The following is a 14072-nucleotide window of genomic DNA, read 5'->3' on the forward strand; positions in this document are numbered from 1 at the left end:
TGTTTGCCTTTGTCACACTTTATTTTTACCACTATTATCCCTTTGTGTTTATTGTTTGATTCATATGCTGTAGTTCCAAGCATATTGTTTATGCTGCAATAATGGAGAAGCTAGAGCAAAGAATTGTGCCCTTTTTGTGATAGAAGCACCACATTTCACCCAACCAGATCCATGGGCTCATATTGGACTGTTTCCACATGTATTTTTTTAGGGAATAGCCAGTAGTTTGATCAGGAGAGCAGCTCCTTCATGGCGGGAGCCCCAGAGGGGAGCTGCAGCCCTCAGCCTCTGGCAGGCTCTTGTTTCAGGTGGCCAGGCGGGGGCGACATCTTGGAACCACAGTAAGAATGTCTTACAAAACACTTAAAACTTTTCATAAATATCACTTGACATTGACTACTAAAGCCTGAACTTTAATGCAAATAAATAATGAAGGGGCTTGAAAAAACCTGGCACACTGAAATGCTAGAGCCCATTAAGACCCTAAATTGGTTCTATTATGTCTACTGTAAATGACTGCGGAAACTATTTCTTGAAATCAATGCAGTAATATGATATTCTGTCAGTAATATTGTAGGCTGGAATTTGAAGTTATTAGGAACCCCATTAACTGATGCCATGGTGCCAGCTAATCTTGTTGTGGTCCAACACATCAATAAAAACGCTTACATTTTACATTGAAGACATTACAAACGTTAACAAATAGATATTAGAGACAGATAAAATACCTGACAGGTAGCAAACACATTTAACATTTAAACCTATGCATTAGGAGTTTTTGTATTATTTTCTTGAAGGTGAATTTACTTTTTGTAGGCTGGAATGAGCCTTCGGTGAGATACAGGGCCAATTGCAACCATCGAAAGCCACCAGATCATCGCCAGCTGATCTCTCAAACCATCAATATGCTCTAAAATCACCTGCACAGTTGCACACTCCAATAAACGATTTCCTCGTTTACCATGGCAAATCTACTGTGGAAATTTACCAGACACGTTGTGTGAATGGAAAACTTTATGGTGTAGCCAACTGTTATTATTTTATGAAATACAGGACGACTACTTCTATACTTATACTCCAGTAAGTATTTTTACAATCATCAGCCTTACAGTTTCCAATGTTCCTGATAGGTTGATATTTCATTGGGGGAAGGAGAAGAGCACAACGGCTCCCGTTTAAACCTAGATAGTTTGTGTGTATCTATTGATATGTAGGCTACGTGTGCCTTTTTTAAAATTGATGTAGTTCTGTCCTTGGGCTGTTCTTGTCTATTAATGTTCTGTATTATATCATGTTTTGTGTGGACCCCAGAAAGAGTAGCTGCTGCTTTTGCAACAGCTAATGGGGATCCTAATAAAATACCAAAATACCAGGTACCAGGTTCTGGTATCTCAATGACTTGACACATTAACAACGACTGTATTCAGTACGCCGATTCTGTTGCGAAACGTTTCTTAAACCGGAAGCAAACGGAATGAAACGGGGAGGGACCTACCTGAATTTTTCCAATAGAAACTTGTTTTAGTTTGGACTAATGATTACACCCCAGGGGCCTAATTTATAAACCGTGCATACTTACAACATACACCCCAAAATGTGTGTGCGCCAGAAGTTGGCATTTATAAAAAATGTACTCAGCTCCCCGCAAACTTTAGACCATGCGTACGCACATCTAGCCTCGTACGAACCATCCTGATCTAGCGAGCTAACATTCTGTTTCGTTACACGGATACAGTCTGGCTGATGCACAAACCATGTAAATACACGGCGAGCTGTGACCAATGATTTATATATACAGCATTGGCTGTGACTCACTGTTCTGAGGTGCGCTCAGTTCGCTTGAACGTTTGCTACATTGCGGAACGGTTTGTACTGAGCTAAACACTTCCCCAAAACGTTATTGTACGTTATTTAACAGACTTTGAGGTACGTTTGCTCCAGTTTGGTGGGTGTGGCGAGGTGTGGCTTGAAGCAATGAGTGATGTATTTTAATTTTGAGCGAGATTCCAATTGGAGCGAGATTCCCAAAGGCTGGACCGTCGGCCTTTTCGCCCATTCCAATTTCACTGCCGTAGCGCTCACTTCACGGTGCGGCAGGTAGCCTAATGGTTAGAGCGTTGGGAATCCCCGAGCTGACAAGGTAAGAATCTGTCATTCTGCCCCTGAACAAGGCAGGAACAACCCACTGTTCCCCAGTAGGCCGTCATTGTAAATAGGAATTTGTTCTTAACTGACTTGCTTAGTTAAGAAAAAAAATATATATATATATATTCATTTTCATAAAGAAACTGATAAACACACAGGACCAAGAGCAAAAGAGGGAGTGCGGTGATGTAGTGTTCATAACTAAATAATCATTGTGGAATCTGAAAAGACACATACCCGAAAGCATGATGTTGTACTTACTATGTGCACATGATAAAAGAAAGGAACGAGGTGGGTGGAAGTGTGTCATTGTAGCAAAGTATTTAAAAACCAAAAAATCTGATCTCTTAAATGTTTAGTTCATTTTTGTTGTATTAACTTTACAATAGGTCATAATTGAGTTTGGCACAAAACGCCTAGCATATTCCCACGTACAAAGAGTTTTATGTTTTGATTGGGTTATTTTGCCTAATAACCTTTAGGCCTACCTATAGAAAAAAAAAACTCTGCATCTCTGCCTAGTGGCCAAAAGAGTGTTTAGCATCCCCAGTGGCTCTGCAAGTGTGGAGAGGGCATTGCATATTGCATGAGCTCGAAGCCACAGACCAGCCAAATGTGTGTTTCAAAAAATGAATTCAAAGGCACCAGTAAGTAATTTTTCAATTAGTTTGTAAATTACAGCTTATATTTAGCCTAAATAATTCATTTTTGTTCCTTCTTAGGCTCCCTGTCTGGCTACTGACCTGTTTAGAGTGTGTATATGCTGTTTAATATGATGTAGCCTATTTGAAATTATGCTTCTTACATTCACCTTTTCATGTTTATTCAAATACTTTTCATTCAAATCCATATGGTTTGGTTTCAATACTTCAAAACCAAGCGGTCGGTCCAGGTCGTCACAAAAATAGATGTTTGGTTAAATTGTGATTTTAATGAATGGAGGGTATTCTGAATGACTTTTTGATTGGTTGTCATATGCACACTATTTGCAGGCACATGCTTCCTCGTAAATTTGAAACGAACCCACTAGAGAAGTAAACAAGCCAAGCTAAAGTTAGGCTACCTGCCTAGCCAGCCTAGCTAACTAAAACTGGGGAGAAAAACTCAGCGATGGACCTTTCTGAAAAGGAGAGATAACACTGCCACATAGTAATGACCAACTTGAAGCATTTCAAGCCTTTTGTGCGAGGTGAGTATGTATTGGCGGTCTTGCCAACGGGCTTTGGGGAAAACTCTAATTTACCAGTTAGCTAGTTGTAATCTTCAAAAAGCTAGTAAAACAGCCTCCAATTCTGACAGTCGTGTCCCCGTTATAGGCTTTGGTGGACAGATGACCAAATCTGCAAGGCGACAGTCCTTGGTCTCAGAACGGTAGTGATAGTAGCTCGCCTAGCGTAATAGCGACTACTGAATCGGCTCCCTGACTCATCTATTGCTACTCATTGGACCCTATGATCACTCGTCTACACATGCCTGTCTCTAATGTCAATATGCCTTGTCTATTGCTGTTTTGGTTTGTGATTATTGTCTTATTTCACTGTAGAGCCCCCAGCCCTGCCCAATATGCCTTAGATAGCCCTTTTGTTCCACCCCGCACACATGCAGTGACCTCACCTGGCTTAACTGGTGCCTCTAGATACGAAACCTCTCTCAACGTCACTCAATGACTAGGTTTACCTCCACTGTACTCACATCCTACCATACCCTTGTCTGTACAATATGCCTTTAATCTATTCTTCCACACCCATCTGCTCCTTTTACTCTCTGTTCCGAACGCACTAGACGACCAGTTCTTATAGCCTTTAGCCGTACCCTTATCCTACTCATCCTCTGTTCCTCTGGTGATATAGAGGTTAACCCATTCCCTGCAGCCCCCAGCACCAATCCCATTCCCCAGGTGCTCTCATTTGTTGACTTCTGTAACTGTAAAAGCCTTGGTTTCATGCATGTTAACATTAGAAGCCTCCTCCCTAAGTTTGTTTTATTCACTACTTTAGCAGGAGGTGCTCTTATTCTCCATGGACTTTACAGTGTCCCGGAACTTTTTGGAGTTTGTGCTGCAGGATGCAAATTTCTGTTTGAAAAAGTTAGTCTTTGCTTTCCTAATTTCCTAACTTACCTGAAAAGTTGCATATCGCGGGGGCTATCCGATGCTAATGCAGTACGCCACAGGATGTTTTTGTGCATATCAAGGGCAGTCAAGTCTGGAGTGAACCAGGGGCTATATCTGTTCTTAGTTCAACATTTTTTGAATGGGGCATACTTATTTAAGATGGTGAGGAAAGCACTTTTAAAGAATAACCAGGCATCCAAAGTAAAAGGAGCAGATTTCTAGGCGTGGTAGAATAGATTAAAGGCATAATGTACAGACAAGGGTATGGTAGGATGTGAGTACAGTAGAGGTAAACCTAGGCATTGAGTGACGATGAGAGAGGTTTCGTCTCTAGAGGCACCAGTTAAGCCAGGTAAGGTCTCCGCATGTATGTGGGGTGGGACAAAGGAGCTATCTAAGGCATTTTGAGCGGGACTGAGGGCTCTACAGTGAAATAAAAAAGTAAGTACTAGCCTAGACAGCAGTAGACAAGGCATATTGACATTAGAGAGAGGCATAAAGCAAACACAGGTGTTGATCAGGAGAGCTAAGACAACAGCGGGTAAATGGCGATGAATGGGCAGAGCGGGTTAGTTAGGTACATACAGGACCTGAGTTCGAGGCTGAGGCCAACAGGTAAACAAAATGAGGTACCGTGTTATTGAAACAGTCCAGGGGGCATCAGCTGTGTAGCCGAGTGATCATAGGGTCAAAAGAGCAGCAATCGGTGAGTCAGGGTGTCGTTCGGTAATCACTACTACGCTAGGCGAGTAGGGGACACAGCGTTCAGAAAAACTAGCGGGCCAGGGCTAGTAGATGGTTCTTCGGCGACATCGTAACAGAATAGCCTGTTGAGGCCCCACTCGGACGGTTACCTCGGTAGACCAGTCGTGATGGATTGGCGGGGCTCCATCTCGGCAGTAAAAGGGTCCAGGCCAATTGGCAAAATAGCTATTGTAGCCCAAGAATTGGCTAAAGGACCTCTTCGGCTAGCCGGGAGATGGGCCTAGCTCCAGGCTAGCTCCAGGCTAACTGCTGCTTGCTTCGGCACAGAGACGTTAGCCAGGAGTAGCCACTCGGATAGCAGCTAGCTAGCTGTGATGATCCGGTGTAAAGGTTCAGAGCTTGTGGGAGGAATCCGGAGATGTGGTAGAGAAAGCAGTCTGATATGCTCTGGGTTGATATTGCGCTGTGCAGACTGGCAGGAATTGACCAGGCTGAGGCTGGCTGATGCCCGAGTTAACGGTGATGACCGTTTGCAGTGGCCGACTAGTAGCTAGTTAGCTGGCAGATCCGTACCACATTGGGTGAGGCGGGTTGCAGGAGAGTATGTTCAGTACGTAGGTGGAAATTGAGATTAAAAATCCCAAAAATATATACGAAATATATACGAAGAAAACAATATATATATATGGGACGGGACAAGACAAATAGACGTCTGACTGCTACGCCATCTTGGAAAGAATAGAAGGGACCTTGTCATTAATCCACTGTAAGAGGATGTTTTTCCTCGCTGTGAAGGTAAGGATGTTGTAAAGCCTCCTCTTACCCACAGAAGTAATATGCCTACAAGGGAGACCTAACAGCAAAGAAACAGGGTCCAATTCTAGGTTAACTCCTATGATTTTTTCAATTTCTTGAAGAACATTAGACCAGTATCTTTGTCATTTGGAACATGACCATAAACAATGTGTTAGGGTGCATGTATCAGTTTTACATTTAATACACTGAGGAGAGGAGGAGGGGCTAAAAGCATGTCGTGATTTGGGGATATATGCAATCTGTGTATTATTCTTATTTGGATTGCTCTAGTACGATTACGGATATATTTTGTTTTTGCATATCTCCAAATGTCCTCCCACGTCTCCTCATCAATAGAAGATGACAATTCTTTCTCCCACACTCGCTTGACCCTCTATGTCAACAGTAGAAAAGGACCTCAAAGCATCATAAAATAAACGAACAGACATTTTCCTTTGTGAGAAAAAAAGCATTTTTTTCAATGACAGATACATCAGGGTTGCCAATCAAGGTGGTGCTCTTCAAAATATCTTACTTGTCTTACTTGTAGGAAGCGGAAAAAGTCCTGCTTTGGGAGTCGATATTTCTCAACCATCTGCTCAAATGACAATCAAATCTTATCAACAAATAAATAATTGTGTCTGCCTATGCCCTTATCAAGCCAAAATGTTAAAGCCAGCATCCAGCAATCCTGGTACAAAATATGGGTTGTTAAGAATCGAGGTAAGAGCGAAGGTTAGTTTGGACCTTCCCAAAAAATGTTGAACTGATCTCCATGCTTTGTGTTAAGTGTAATGGGATTATTGCAGTGATCCTTTACTGACTTGAAGCTTCGGGAAAATAAAAGATCCTGCAAGGGGTATTTTGAAAAAGAAGTCTCAATATCTAACCAAATAGAGTCATCATCATTTGGGATCCAGTCAGAAATATAACATAGGTGGGCACGCCACTGATAAAGCCTAATATTGGGCAGATCAAGCCTGGCAGCTGCAATATTTACATCTTAAGTCTTGGCTTGCATTTTCTCCATATGAAGGAACTTAACCAGCCATTTAAATATGTTATTACCTTGTTGAAAAGAAAGATTGGGATCATTTGGATTGGGTGAAGTAGTCTAGGTAAAATGTTCATTTTCAAGGGGGATATTCTACCCAATCATGAAATCAGAAGAGAGGTCCAGCGCTCCAGATCCTGTCTTATTGTATCAAATAAGGGAACAAAATTGGCTTTGTACATTTGCTGGAACATAGGAGTTACGAATATACCCTGATACGTAAAACCTGAGGGAGACCATTTAAAAGGAAAGGGGGGAAAGGTAGTAGGTACAGAGGCATAGCCTCTGATTTAGTTAAATTATTATTGTAGGCTATTATTAACAAGATGTGTAATGGAAGTCTCGGGGCTGGAGATGAATATCAAAACATCATTAGCATACAAGCTTATTTTATGATGAACATCACCAAGCAGACACTGTATAGAAGGTGTTACTCAGATTGCCTGGGCCAGTGGTTCCAAAATGGCAGGTAGCCTAGTGGTTAGAGCGTTGGACTTGTAACCGAAAGGTTGCAAGATCAAGTCCTCGAGCTGACAAGGTAGAAATCTGTCGTTCTACCCCTGAACAAGGCAGTTAACCCAATGTTCCTAGGCTGTCATTGACAGTAAGAATTTGTTCTTAACTGACTTGCCTAGTTAAAGAAAGGTAAAAAATATATAAAAAATGAGCGCAAATAGGACAGGGGACAAAAGACAGCCCTGTCTAGTACCTCTGTGTGTGGTGAAGCTATTTGACCTTGGCCCATTAGTAAGGACAGCCGCCTGATGATCATCATTTAAAACCTTAACCCATTTTATAAAGTTGTCACCTAGACCAAATTTAGTTTGAGTAAAGAATAGGTAGGACCACTCCACACGGTCAAATACTTTTTCAGCATCTAGGGAGAGCACAAGACCATCCACAGCACTTCGTTGGTAGACTTGAATAACATTAAGAAACCACCTGACATTACATGAGTTACATCCCTTAATTAAGTCGGTTTGGTACCCTTTCACAATTAATGGCAATAGGTCCTCTAATCATGTGGCTAGGATTTTAGAAGGCAATTTTCTATCAACGTTCAGAAGAGCAATAGGTTTGTACAAGGGCATTTTCCCTTTTTGAGAATAAGTGATATGTTAGCTTCCCTCAGCATTTGAGGGAGGCGGTCATCTGAAAATGAGTGGTTAAACATATCAAGCAATGGCTCAAGGATCAGTCCATGGAACTCCTTATAGAACACACTACTAAACCTGTCTGGTCCCTGGGGCCCTACCATTTTGCAGATTCTCAATTGCAAACATTATCTCTTCCTTTGTAATAGGGGCATTAAGGAGATACCTCTGTTCTTCGGAAATAGTTTGGAGCTCAATCTTAGAAAATAAGTCCTCTATCAGTTTGGGTGCATCATTTGTCAGTTCTGAGGCATAAAGATTTGCATATAATTTCTTAAATGACTCATTTATCCATTTATGTTCATATAAATGGTTGCCATCAGAATCAGTTATAGTAGCAATTGACTGTGAGTCTGCTCTCTTTTTAGCTAGGTACACCAAATATTTTCCTGGTTTATCGCCATGTTCATAAAGCTTGTGTCTGACAAATCTAATTTTCTTTTCAGCGTCCTGTGTTAGGAGAGAGTCCAACATTGATCTAAGGACTGATACTTGCTTTATAAGGGCAGGAGTGGGAATTTGAATGTAGTCCTTCTCTTTAGTTGCCAATTCACCCTTTAACTTTTTTTGCTTTACATGTTTTTTCCCACCTCCTAGTGGCTGAGTATGACATAATCAGAACCATGGCGTACACTTTACACGTGTCCCATAGGAGCGAGGGGTTATCTGTTGTTTGAGAGTTAGAGAAAAATGCTTTGAACTCTGTAATAAAATATGATGCAAGTGTATGGTCTTTAAGAATGGTTGTATTCCATCTCCAATGTCTTGATGGATTGGGTGCCCCTTTGAGTTGTAGTTCCAGGATCACCTCAGCATGATCAGATATGACTATGTTTTATCTGCTAATATAGGAAGCAGTCTGCAAACACGTCCTGGGCATAAAATGTAATCTATTTTAGTCCGACATCCATGAGGTGCAGAGAAAAAGCTGTATGTTCTCCAGACATCAGCATACCCCAGATCATCACAAATAGCTTTAAGTGACCTAGCTGGAGGAGAGGGTGAAGCTAGGCTCCTGGGAAACTTGTCGATAAGGGGGTTCAACAAACAATTCAAATTCAGTTAATTTGTGGAATTTCTTTCCTTCTTGATGTGTTTGAGCCAATCAGTTGTGTTGTGACAAGGTAGGGGGTATACAGAAGATAGCCGTTTTTGGTAAAAGTCCATATTATGGCAAGAACAGCTCAAATAAGCAAAGAGAAACGATAGTCCATCATTACTTTAAATGCTTTGGGGTAGGGGGCAGTATTTTCACGTCCGGATGAAAAGCATGCCCAGAGTAAACGGCCTGCTACAAAGCCATAAAAGCTAGAATATGCATATATTTTGTATATTTGGATAGAAAACACTCTGAAGTTTCTAAAACTGTTTGAATGATGTCTGTGAGTATAACAGAACTCATATGGCAGGCAAAAACCTGAGAAAAAATCCAACCAGGAAGTGGGAAATCTGAGGTTGGTCGATTTTCAACTCAGCTCCTATTGAAGATACAGTGGGATGTTGGTAATGTGGCTTCCAGTGGAAGCCTTCCTAAGGCTTCCACTGGATGTCAACAGTCGTTAGAACCTTGTCTGACGCTTCTACTGTGAAGTGGAGCCGAAGGAAAGAGGAATGAGTAAGGTCTATCATGACTTGAACATGCCCTGACCATGCGCGTTCACGTGAGAGCGAGCTCTGTTCCATCGCACTTCTGAAGACAAAGGAATACTCCGGTTGGAACATTATTGAAGAATTATGTTTAAAAAATCCTAAAGATTTATTCAATACTTCGTTTGTTATGTTTTTACGGACTGTAATATAACTTTTTTAACTTTTCGTCCGTACTTTCCGCTGGACTTGCCCGCACGTCGTGAGTTTGAAAAGTGTACTGAACGCTAGAACAACAAGGAGGAATTTGGACATAAATGATGGATATTATCGAACAAAACAAACATTTATTGTGGAACTGGGATTCCTGGGAGTGCATTCTGATGAAGATGAATGAATGTTTATAATGTTACTTCTGACTTCTGTTGACTGCATAATATGGCGGATATATTTGTGTCTTGATTGGGCTCTGAGCACCGACTCAGATTATTGAATGGTTTGCTTTTTCCGTAAAGCTTTTTTGAAATCTGACACAGCGGTTGCATTAAGGAGGTGCATCTAAAATTCCATGAATAACAGTTGTATCTTTTAGCAATGTTTATTATGAGTATTCCTCTAAATCAGAGGATGTTTTGGAACTTCTGAACGTAAGGCGCCAATGTAAACTCAGATTTTTGGATATAAATATGAACTTTACCGAACAAAACATACATGTATTGTGTAACATGAAGTCCTATGAGTGTCATCTGATGAAGATCATCAAAGGTTAGTGATTCATTTTATCTATATTTCTGCTTTTTGTGAATTATCTCTTTGACTGGAAAAATGGCTGTGTTATTCTGTGAATAGGCACTCACCTAACATAATCGTTTGGTTTGCTTTCGTTGTAAAGCATTTTTGAAATCGGACACTGTGGCTGGATTTAAAACAAGTGTATCTTTAAAATGGTGTAAAATACATGTATGTTTGAGGAATTTTAATTATGGGATTTCTGTTGTTTTGAAATTGGCGCCCTGCAGTTTCACTGGCTGTTGAAGAGGTGGGACGCTACCGTCTCACGTACCCTAGAGAGGTTAAGACATGACGGTCAGTCAATCCGGAAAATTACAAGAAGTTTGAATGCTTCAAGTGCAGTCGCAAAAACCGTCAAGCGCTATGATGAAACTGGCTCTCATGAGGACGAACTTACGCCCTGTTGTAAATCAAGGGAGAAGATTCAGTTCTCTCAAGATTCACCAAAGGAATGTACTTTTTCATCTCTTTTTCCAGCTGAAACTCTAACACGTTTGAAAGCAAATACTGGAATAAAATGTCTAACATTGAACATGGGGAATGGTCAGACTTACTAATGTAAGTTTGTTTGTTATTTTGTGGTGTCATAAAAAATGTTAGAAAGGAAATACTGTAACTTGGAAAGTATACACACTACATATACAAAGTTTCCATACTATGCGTTGTGTATGTAATATGAACAATGATGAAAGTGTTTTTGTTAAGAGAGGGATGTGATTTGAGAAGCTATAAGAGATAATTGTTTTCCACAAACTTTGCACAGTGAGTAGCCGGCCGGAGCTGCATCTTTCAAGCAATCTATATAAATTATGGGTTAAGAAAGAAACACAGACCAAAGGCGTGAAGTTGCGCATTTAAAGTGGTTTGAACTTTCAATCTCAACCTCAGGTGGAGATGATAAACTCACTTCCCAGACAATCACTGGTACGGCTGATTAGCTGTCCTGAGTAAAGTATCTTCGAAAAAGAATTTAAGTAGGACCATCCTGCTACTTTGCTCCAACCATCGATACGGCTGGCTAGCCTATCTTCAAAGGAGCCTCTTCAAGAGTGAATGAAAGGAAAGTCAACTCTGTAATTCTGTTCAGGACTACATGACAAGTCACTGGATACTAGACAACTACAGGGGCTTGCGAAAGTATTCACCCCCTTGGCATTTTTCCTATTTTGTTGCCTTACAACCTGGAATCAAAATAGATTTTGGGGGGGTTTGTATCATTTAATTTACATAACATGCCCGCAACTTTGAAGATGCAAAATATTTTTTATTGTGAAACAAACAAGAAATAAGACTAAAAAACTGCAAACTTGAGCGTGCATAACTATTTACCCCCCAAATGTCAATACTTTGTAGAGCCACCTTTTACAGCAATTCCAGCTGCAAATCTCTTGGAGTATGTCTCAATAAGCTTGGCACATCTAACCACTGGGATTTTGCCCATTCTTCAAGGCAAAACTGCTCCAGCTCCTTCAAGTTGGATGGGTTCTGCTGGTGTACAGCAATCTTTAAGTCGTACCACATATTCTCAATTGGATTGAGGTCTGGGCTTTGTCTAGGCCATTCCAAGACATTTACATGTTTCCCCTTAATCCACCCGAGTGTTGCTTTAGCAGTATGCTTAGGGTCATTGTCCTGCTGGAAGGTGAACCTCCGTACCAGTCTCAAATCTCGGGAAGACTGAAACAGGTTTCCCTCAAGAATTTCCCTGTATTTAGTGCCATCAATTATTCCTTCAATCCTGACCAGTTTCCCAGTCCCTGCCAATGAAAGTATCCCCACAGCATGATGCAGCCACAACCATGATTCACTATGGGGATTGTGTTCTCGGGGTGATGAGAGGTGTTGGGTTTGCGCCAGACATAGTGTTTCCTTGATTGCCAAAAAGCTAAATTTTACTCTGACCAGAGTACCTTCTTCCATATGTTTGGGGAGTCTCCCACATGCCTTTTGGCAAACACCAAACATGTTTGCTTTTTATTTCTAAAGCAATGTATTTTTCTGGCCACTCTTCTGTAAAGCCCAACTCTGTGGAGTGTACGGCTTAAAGTGGTCCTATGGACAAATACTCCCGCTGGAGCTTTGCTGCTCCTTCAGGGTTATCTTTGGTCTCTTTGTTGCCTGTCTGATTAATGCCCTCCTTGCCTGGTCCGTGGGTTTTGGTGGGCGGCCCTCTCTTGGCAGGTTTGTTGTGGTACCGTATTCTTTACATTTTTTAATAATGGATTAAATGGTGCTCCGTGGGATGTTCAAAGTTTCAGATTTTTTTAAATAATCCACCCCTGATCTGTACTTCTCCACAACTTTGTCCCTGACCTGTTTGGAGAGGTCTTTGGTCTTCATGGTGCCACTTGCTTGGTGGTTCCCCTTGCTTAGTGGTGTTGCAGACTCTGGGGCCATTCAGAACAGGTGAGATCATGTGACAGATCATGTGACACTTAGATTGTACATAGGTGAACTTTATTTAACTAATTTTGTGACTTCTGAAGGTAATTGGTTGCACCAGATCTTATTTAGGGGCTACATAGCAAAGGGGTTGAATACATATGCACGCACCACTTTTCCATTTGTAATTTTTTAAATTTCACTTTACCAATTTGGACTATTTTGTGTATGTCCATTGCATGAAATACAAATAAAAATCTATTTAAATTACAGGCTGTAATGCAACAAGAAGGACAACAATAGAAGACTTGTTGGAACCATTTTGGACAATCAGAGCCTTACAAACGTGCCGCAAAAAAAGCCAGACAGTCTTGTCTCATCGCTGCAATTCCCATACGGACTCAGGGGAGGCAAAGGTCGAGAGCCCTGAGTTCTCCGAAACACAAGCCAACCAAGCTGCACTGCTTCTTGACACAATGCCCACTTAACCCGGAAGCCAGCCGCACCAATGTGTCGGAGGAAACATCGTACACCTGGCGACCGTGTCAGCGTGCACTACACTCGGCCCTCCACAGGAGTCTCTAGTGCGCGATGGGACAAGGACATCACTGCCGGCCAAACCCTTCCCTAACCCGCACGATGCTGGGTCTCCCGGTCGCGGCCGGCTGTGACAGAGCCTGGACTCGAACCCAGAATCTCTAGTGTCACAGCTAGCTCTGCGATGCAGTGCCTTAGACCTCTTTGCCACTCGGGAGGCCCCAACCTCCTTTCCAAGGCTGCACTGTTCACCGAGAGATCCCCAGCGAACCCAGGCATTTCTTACTCAAAGCGGGCAGCGATTTGTGTGCAAAGTATGTGGTTACTGTATGTGAGAGTAGTTTCTGAATGTACCAATGTTAAGTGTCTCTGTGTCTCTCCCATCTCTTCTTTAACAAGCATCAATGTTGTCATTCAAATCAAAATCAAATCAAATTTATTTGTCACATACATGTGGTTAGCAGATGTTAATGCAAGTGTAGCGAATTGCTTGTGCTTCTAGTTCCGACCATGCAGTAATATCTAACAAGTAACATAACCTAACAATTTCACAACAACTACCTTATACACACACAAATGTAAAGGAATGAATACGAATATGTACATAAAAATATACACTGCTCAAAAAAATTAAGGGAACACTTAAACAACACAATGTAACTCCAAGTCAATCACACATCTGTGAAATCAAACTGTCCACTTAGGAAGCAACACTGATTGACAATACATTTCACATGCTGTTGTGCAAATGGAATAGACAACAGGTGGAAATTATAGGCAATTAGCAAGACACCCCCAATAAAGGAGT

Source organism: Salvelinus namaycush, chromosome 20 (assembly GCF_016432855.1).
Source record: "Salvelinus namaycush isolate Seneca chromosome 20, SaNama_1.0, whole genome shotgun sequence".
Lineage (NCBI taxonomy): Eukaryota > Metazoa > Chordata > Actinopteri > Salmoniformes > Salmonidae > Salvelinus > Salvelinus namaycush.